Source organism: Serinus canaria, chromosome 1A (genome assembly GCF_022539315.1).
Source record: "Serinus canaria isolate serCan28SL12 chromosome 1A, serCan2020, whole genome shotgun sequence".
NCBI classification, from domain to species: Eukaryota; Metazoa; Chordata; class Aves; order Passeriformes; family Fringillidae; genus Serinus; species Serinus canaria.
The window spans coordinates 41,510,978-41,519,327 of NC_066314.1; the positions used below are offsets into that span (position 1 = coordinate 41,510,978).

An 8,350-nucleotide genomic window follows, 5' to 3' on the forward strand; every position below is an offset into this window, starting at 1 on the left:
GCACGAGGTAACTGGCTGTGCCATTGAGCAGCTGGCTTTGACAGAAGATTACTTTCCAGGAGAAGTGTTAGGTAGTTAAACATCTCTTTCAACATTCCCCTGGGATTATTTCTATGGACTTAGAAAGTTATAAATGGGACCCCTGATTCTCCACCTCCTTATTCAGTGCTCACAGCAGACTTTAGTGTCAGAAGGAGTGGAAAAGACTTCCCTGAAACAGATGAAGACACATGCCACTTATTAAAGGATTGCATTAGGTAAATCTTTCTAGGCAAACATTGGGAGGCTTGATGAGCTCTAGCAAACAAGACAATACCAAAAAGTACTAAATGCCTTTTTCTAATAACCAACCTACAAATCTATCATAAATTATAGAACTACTTTAAAATAAAAGCAAGCAAGCAAGCTGCCCTTCCTCATCCCAACAATAAAGTCTTTGAGACATGAGTTATAATCAAACCCAGCTTATGTGTCATATTTTGATTAACTCAGCATAGAATCACTTCCTACTACACATCTTGTGCTACTGATTCTCCTGTCAAAACCACGGGCTGTGATACACCAAGGTCATGACTGTTGTTCTGGGTGTGCTCTAGTGCAATGTGGCACGTCTCAGAAAAAAAAAAAATTACTTTTTTTTTTTTTCCCTCTGAACTTTGAAGAACTCCACTGCAGCAACAAAACCAGCTCCCAACTGCAGCCAAAATACACCTTTAGCCTCAAAATTCAGACTTCCAGCAGCCTGAATGACACCTAGAAAGGTAAGAAACCTAACTTCAATAAGGTAGAAGTGAAACAAAGATGAGCTTAATGTCCAACAGAGGTGACTAAGAAAGAAATATCCCAAGTTCTTGCAGAGAGTAGAGGAATGCCACTCCAGGAGATGTCACTGGCTCCTTCCTTCCTTCCTTCCTTCCTTCCTTCCTTCCTTCCTTCCTTCCTTCCTTCCTTCCTTCCTCCTTCCTTCCTTCCTTCCTTCCTTCCTTCCTTCCTTCCTTCCTCCTTCCTTCCTTCCTTCCTTCCTTCCTTCCTTCTCCTTCCTTCCTTCCTTCCTTCCTTCCTTCCTTCCTTCCTTCCTTCCTTCCTTCCTTCCTTCCTTCCTTCCACCACTTCCTTCCTGATGTAAACCATTTTAATTCAAAAATTCTAATTAGCATATGCTGTACAGCAGGTCTTCTTACAAAATCATAGGCATCTGAATAAAAGCTTAAAGGCCTTGGATTATCTTTTATCACCAGAACAGAGGACTTTAATCAGGTCTGCTATGTCTGGCACATACTGAGAGTTAATTAGGTTTAGCAGTAGTAATCATAATGGAAAGGCTTGGATTTTGGGGTCTGGGTTTTTTTTTTCTTTTTTTCTGTTTTACATCGATAGCAAGACATGAGGAGAGCTCAGCTTATTCTTTCAAGGTGATTTTTGTGCTACCTTGGGGCTCTGAGGAGTTGTCTTCCTCTGGTGTATTCTGGTGGTTAAATTCCAGACTGTGTTACTGTCCCTGACTCCGCCTTCCAGATAATTACTTGAATGCATGGCTGTATCAAATCTGGAAAATGCTACCAGGTTAAAACTGAGACACAAGGCATGTGCTGCCCTAAAGTAACGTACAAAGCACACATTTTGCTCAGGGAAAGAAAATGTTTAAGAAGTGGCACCTACAAAAGGATATGCATGTGTGTCTCCAACATGAATGCTTAGTTAACCCAAAAAACCTTCTGTTCTGAGCAGCATGTTTTCTGGTTTTTATTTATTGCCAGCTGACACATGACCCAGTCCCAGAGACTTAAATCTCCATACTTTGAATGAGGATTGCAGAACTGTTCCCTTAGGTTGCATGTTGTTTTCCTAAAGAATCATTAAAGCTATTGATTATCTGAGGAATTAACTTAGTTTCTTGACATTTCCAGTTTGAAATGCATTATAGGAAGCATTTCAGCTCAAGCCAAAGAACTTAATTTTATTTCAGTTATTATCCTTCTGTATTGCAGAGTCACAACTTACCAACTTCCCTATGAAAACATTATTTATGCTTCAGCACAGTAGCACCAGAAGCAACGAGCCAAACAAAAACAACAAAAAAAAAGCATGAAGGCCACAAAAAAGAATGCAGGGGGGTTGAGCAGAAGGAGCTAAGCTACTTCCACACTAAGAACTGGCCTCCCAGAAGAGACATTGAGTACTTGCATGATTAGACCAATGAAAGTGATTTCTCTTTGGAATGAATTTATGACCCACTTTCAAATCCCTGAAGAAAACAGGGATTTAAAATGAGAAAGCTGAAAAGCCACAACACCAGCAATGCAAACGTCTGTTCTTTTTCTCAGTTTTATAATAGTGTCATGGCCCTGATGTTAAAAAAAACACTCTAACAGTGTGTCAGTGATGTGCTGGAGGCAATGAAAGTTATCAATCAGTAATATGAAGGGATTTAAGCAGCTTAATTGAGGGCAAAATTCAATTGATTAATGGTTAGGGAAGTACTCACTGACGTGGAGGTTTCAAGGAATTACAATCTGATTAAAATTCCATTTTAGAAATGAAGGGATATAGGATGCTAATCAGTTCTAAAGCACAGATTATTAGTGCCAGCTATTTGAAACAGCTGGGACTATTGTGATGAAAACAAAACGTGACTCTATTTCTGTGAGGGGGGATAATTTATATGTTTTGAGAACTGGAGCACATCAGAGTAAACAACACCCATGCACTAAGCTTGCTGATCTCTGGCTGTCATTTTACACCTGAAAACCTAGTTGTCTTTTGGTCAGCTTTGATTAGAAATCTGTAATGAAGAAAATCTGTATCTCTTCATTCATCTACAGAACGATAGAATTCTGGATGTTCACAAAGCCACTCCATGAGGCTCCAGAGTCTTCTGCAAAGCACTTCAGACTAGGGTACTTTTGGAACAAATGTGGAATTAGAGACCCTGCCAGAAAAACAGGTGTCTGTAGGGATGTTTCTTTTAGGCATGTTATGGCAAGATAAAATCAGTGCCTATAGTCCTGAAGGATTTCCTTTTTCTTTTTTTTTTTTTTTTTTTTTATTTTTTTCTCTCCTTATTTTAGGGTGAACATCTATTTGGGATAGGAATTCAAAAACTCAAATAAACCTTTTGGTAAAAGTAGCTGACATCAGCCACATCACACTTCTGTCCCCACAAAGTGGCAATCTTGTGTGATTAATTGAGAAAGAAACATTTAAGGCAGTATTTCTCATCAGTTCCTAAATTAAGTAGACCATGACTGCACTGCAGGATTTATATCATGGTTTAGTGGCTTCAAATTTGAGCTTTTCCAAACCACACTTGTACTGTTTCTGGAATGCACTCTCTTGTGTTTTGTGTGTTTTCTTTCAGCTCTGCTATTGACAGCATTGGTTTGCTCTGGCATGGCTTCTAGTTGTGAATACAAAGAGCTGTGACATTTCAAAAGATGTGTAAAGTCATACTGCTTTCACTGGAGCCAAACATCTGTTATCAATTGAAGTAGTGAGCACTGATCTTAATTTGGAGTTATTCTGGCAAATTAAGTCAGTTTCCAAAGATTTATCATGACAACATTTAACTAGGTAAGAAACAAAGAGAATATGTGAATAATTCCTAATTGCCACATATCTGATTCTACAGACAAGAACTGTATTTGGCCCTGAAGGAAAAGAAAGATATGTCTAAATTATTTCTAAGTGCATACCTACAGCCTTAAACTAGACAAAAATATTTATCATTTACATGTTTCAACTTTTTTAAAAAAAAACACCCATTTCTCTGATCTTAATGAATAGAAGCTCATTTGGGGGAGATATCATTGATACAAAGAGGCTATGAAAATACCAAAGAAATAAAAACCCCAAACAAACAAACAAACAACCCAAAACCCAAAACAAAAAAAGAAACCAAAATTCATTTTCACCCAGAGAGGACCCCTAGCATTCAGACTTCTATGGCCTAATTTAGGCAATTTTTCACTTCTGAGGATGACTTCATACTATGAAGCAGAAAATACCTGGGGCAAAATGAACATCTGGTAGACTTGAAAAGATTGCATTTTCCTCACAGGCTTGCTATTTTCCTGCCTAAAATAAAGAACGTGGATAACACTCTAAATGGAGCTAACAAATCATTGAGGGAAGGTCAGCAGCTCTTCAGATGTGTCTGGCTTTGTAGCTTACCTTTCCAGGTAAGGAACAGTCCTTTCATGTGAGAGACAAATTCACCTTAATGCCATTAGAGAGCTTCTAATGGATACAGCTGCTGACTTTCACCCCTCTCTGTGTCAGAGAGAGGCATGCTCCTGACCAGAAAGTCCTACTGAAGGAAAAGCACATGGTAGAGCTGTTTCAGCAGCTATGGTGAAAGTTGGGGCTTAGCAGACATTATTTAATGACACTAGATGGCAGAGCAGCTGCTTTGAATTTGCTAAAATGGCATCTTCCTGAGAGCTTTGTTGTTACTTTGCTTTATGATATCGCAGTTTGGAACTGTGTTGACTTAGATATCCACACTGGCTTTGGATTTTAATGAGTTTCTTGGTTGAAGACAGAAGTCAAAAGAATAAGAGAACCAAAATTAATTTTATCATCTAGCCTAAGGGTGACAAAAGATTGAGAAAGGGGAACAGAAAGGACAGTCTATCAGCCCTTTGGCCACATCAGCTAAAACTCTGTTTTGCTAAAGAAGGATATAAAAGCCTGGGGTCTGAGAGAAGTTACAGAATTGTGAAACTAAAAGATTTTGGGCAATTCTCTAAAAGGAACGTTCAGAGCTTTGATGTCAGAAGTTTGGGATTAGAAGATGCTTCAAGAAATAGAGAATGATTCCTCCTGCTTCCAGGGCCTGAGTGGGGCATGGCCCCCCAGCTCAATGGGACCCTTGTCTCAGAGCTCCTCACATGGACTACTGTGGACCTTTCACTGGCAGTGCCGTCCCACCACCAGAACTGCCAGAGGTTGGTTTTCACCTTGTAGTTGTCACTGGGCAGGAGAACTGCTCCTCACACAAATCCAAATCAAGCCTAAATCATTTGTTCTCCATAGCCTTTGGAAAGGTGGGCATGCTGGGGCTGTTTGAGCCCTCCATCTCCCAGAGAAGCACAGTATGTGCTAACAAGACCAATTGCTCACCCAGCATTGCTTCACCTGTCAATAGAGAAGTATTACAAGTGTTCTTGTAGGGATGAAATTGTTATTGATCCTCAATGAATTTCCATGAACACTCACACTTCCTCTAAAATAATAACATTACTCTGAAAATATGAAAAAATTATGGAAAGCAACAAAACCTTTCCTGCTACATCAATTTTCACTCAAGTCTCTGCTTATAACTTATAAAGAAGGAAATGTACTATATCCTTGCTGCCATCAGACACAAGGCAGAAGCATTTGCAAGCATAAATTTCATAATCTCACCTTTATATCACAGAAGAGATAGAGATAAAATGTGGACAAGACAGCTTTTGCAACAGTGTACCATGAGACGAGGTTGTCAGGGCCTTCCTTCTGATGTTTTTGGGTCAGCCAGAGCATGAGTCAGAATGCAAAGAGAGCAGTTTACAGAGGACAATTGCTGTCCTTTGACTTGTGTGTGATAAGGGCCATCAGCCTTTCCCCTGTCAAGTGCTGTTTCCAGCAGAGAATAACAGAACCACAGAATGGTTTTGGTTGGAATCGACCTTAAAGATCACCTAGTTCAATACCCCTGCTATGGACAGGGATGCCTTTCACTAGAAGTGGAATGCATGTCCAGCCTGGCCTTGAACACTGCCAGGGATGAAGCATCTCCAGCTTCTCTGGGCAATCTGTTCTGGTGTCTCACTGCCCTGGGAGTTAAAAAAAAAAAAAAAAAAAACAAAACTTAACATCTAGCCATTTTAGTTTAAAGCCATTCCCCCTTGTCCTGTCACTATCTATCCATGTAAGAAGTCTCTCTCTCTTTTTCATAAACCCCCTTGAAGTACTGGCAGGCTGCAGGGAGGTCTCCCTGGAGATTCAGGATGTACCCTGCTGCCAGAACAGACTGCAGGCACACATCTGTAAACACAGGTGGAAAGATCATTTTTCAACTCTGCAAACTGGACAAAGCCCACAAAGAGAGCTGAAAGAATGAATTAACGAATTCAAAGACATGCCAGCATGGGAGTTGCTATGGAAGCAAAAAGAAATATTTTTAGATTGTTCTTGCATCACATATTCTCCCACACAGAAACTCCCATTCCCTCAAATTACCTTTAACGAGGAGGGAAAGAGGAGCATCTCTTCACCCCATCATCCATTCTGCCTGTTTCTGAGGAGGTGGTGAGCCCATGTTGGACTTACACAGCAATCCCTTAAGAATCTCACAGCTGGTAAAAACAGAAATATGTATGTAACTGCTATACAGAGAAGGCAAGCAAATTTTTGTAATTTGAAATCCATGGTGATGTCTCTGCATTCCTGTAATGAGAGTTAATTTCTTTCTTTTTTCTGCAACTTCTGGAAGTGCAGCTTCCATAATATTAACTCAGATATACAGATCTCATGTGCAAGAAACAGAAAAGGTGCCTTAGTTATGTTATATGTATTATACAGAGGACATAAACAGACCCATGTTTCTTCATAACTGGATGGTTCCCTAGGAAGTAATTAGTATTTTGGCAGGGAAGCTTGCAACTATTTCTGTATTTCTGCCAAAGAAATTTGATGGGGAGAATCCTTGTTTTGGCTACTAAAAAAGAATTTATTCTATAATATTTCAGTGCAGCTACAAGATATACCCCAAGGTAGGTAAAGTAGCAAACTTTGCTGTTATCTGTTTGCCAGTGACCTCCTGCCCCATATTCTCTTGCCAGTTTTAATGATAATTTTAAGGTGAAATATGAACTGGAAAGAAAGAGAAGTGCTAAAGGATGGTCTTTCAGAAGTACTACACCAATCTTAAAAATTTACACTTTTAAACAAATGTGTTGTTAGGCTGTTATGCAATAAAATTGATTCCAAGCAGCATTAAGGAAGACCTTCTTTCAGGACCAACAGATACATCACCCAGAGGAAAGGACTCCGACAGTGTCTACAGGCCAGTGGGTTGTGGAGCTGCACAAAGACCCAGACAGAGCTGCCACGCTGCAGATAAGAATCACTTTCACAGAGCCTCTCCAGCGAGCCGATGGATGGTGGGGAGAGAGCCCGAGCCATCCGGTGCGCACAAGTTCCTCTTTGTAGTCACGCTAAGAAACGCTACGCCTCAGATAAACCCTCCCACAGCAGACACTGCTTCCTAAACCCAGAGCAGTGCTTTCAGAGGGTGTCACCGAGCCCCCCGGTGCAGCTGGTCGTGGGCATTCTCAAAGCCTTAATGTTTGCTTCTACAATAGACTTCTTTAGCTGAAGAGGGGAGTAATGCTCCCCTCTTTGGTTAAATGTCATATGCTGTGAAGCAAATGGGGGATCCCACACTTGTTCCTTTCACTCTGCAGCTCTACGTCACAGCCAGCCCTTTTCCCTCATCCCACGGGAGAAGAAGAAGATGCTGGAGCAACAGAACAGGCGCCTGCAATTTCTGTGTTTCCAAGAGCTCAGGAAGGCTCTTGACAGCCTTTCCATACTGACAGAAGTACTGCTGCCCACTCTGCCAAAGGCAGTGAGATACACCAGAACAGCAGGCTGGAAATGGAGGATTTGCTCCAGCAGCAAACAGGCAGAAGCTGAAAGGAAACTCCTGGGAAGGAGTAAGGAACTCTGTGATGAAGGGAAGTGAGGTTCAGGAAGAGAGCTGCTGATAGATGTCCAGTGAAATCAACCTCATCCATTCTACTGTCAGTAAACTTCATTTGTTTATTATGGCCTCATCCTCATCATGTCAACCACTGTGCTTTATTAACAGAGTGAATTGTCTTGCAGTTCTCAATAAATTACTGTCTGACATTATGTTTTGGTTGCTTTTGATTTGCTATAAGGAGGGAGTTTCAACAGAAATCACTGAAAGGAGTGGATATCACCATCCATCACATGGCAGGGTGATTAATGGTACTGCTTTGACCTTTTCCAGTTAGCTCCAACCAAGAAATAGAAAAGCTGGACAAGCTTTCTCTGTAACTAACTCCTCCCTGGACATGCCTTCCCTAGAACTAACTCCATGCCTGAGAGAAAGGACATCTGATGTGGCCTCCACCACTGGGAGGACAAGAACAGATGGGCCACACCCATCAAAAAATACAGTCAGGAGCAAAAATCCAGAAAGATTTCCTCTGATGTGGTAGGAAGAAGAAATGCTTAGAGAGGGGTGGTTTGGATCTGGGGCTCCTCTGGTACCCCTTTACTGCTCTGAAGCAGGGTGTGCCAAGCTGGGGCTAAGATTTTTAAGTGCAAATGATTTTCA

The 8,350-nt window shown here is 41.0% G+C and overlaps 1 long non-coding RNA gene across 5 annotated transcripts in view; it reads left to right on the top strand.

Moving 5' to 3' along the window:
- The window catches only part of LOC127060470 (uncharacterized), a 95,349-nt gene extending 87,450 nt beyond the window's left edge, over positions 1–7,899 (top strand). For 4 of the 5 annotated variants that reach the window (XR_007779628.1, XR_007779627.1, XR_007779630.1 and 1 more), the window contains 2 exons: positions 663–761; positions 7,000–7,899. This is a non-coding gene — a long non-coding RNA (uncharacterized LOC127060470). The remainder of the gene's footprint in view (positions 1–662; positions 762–6,999) is intronic. The other variant, XR_007779631.1, reaches the window with a different exon arrangement.
- Positions 7,900–8,350: the final 451 nt, after the last annotated feature.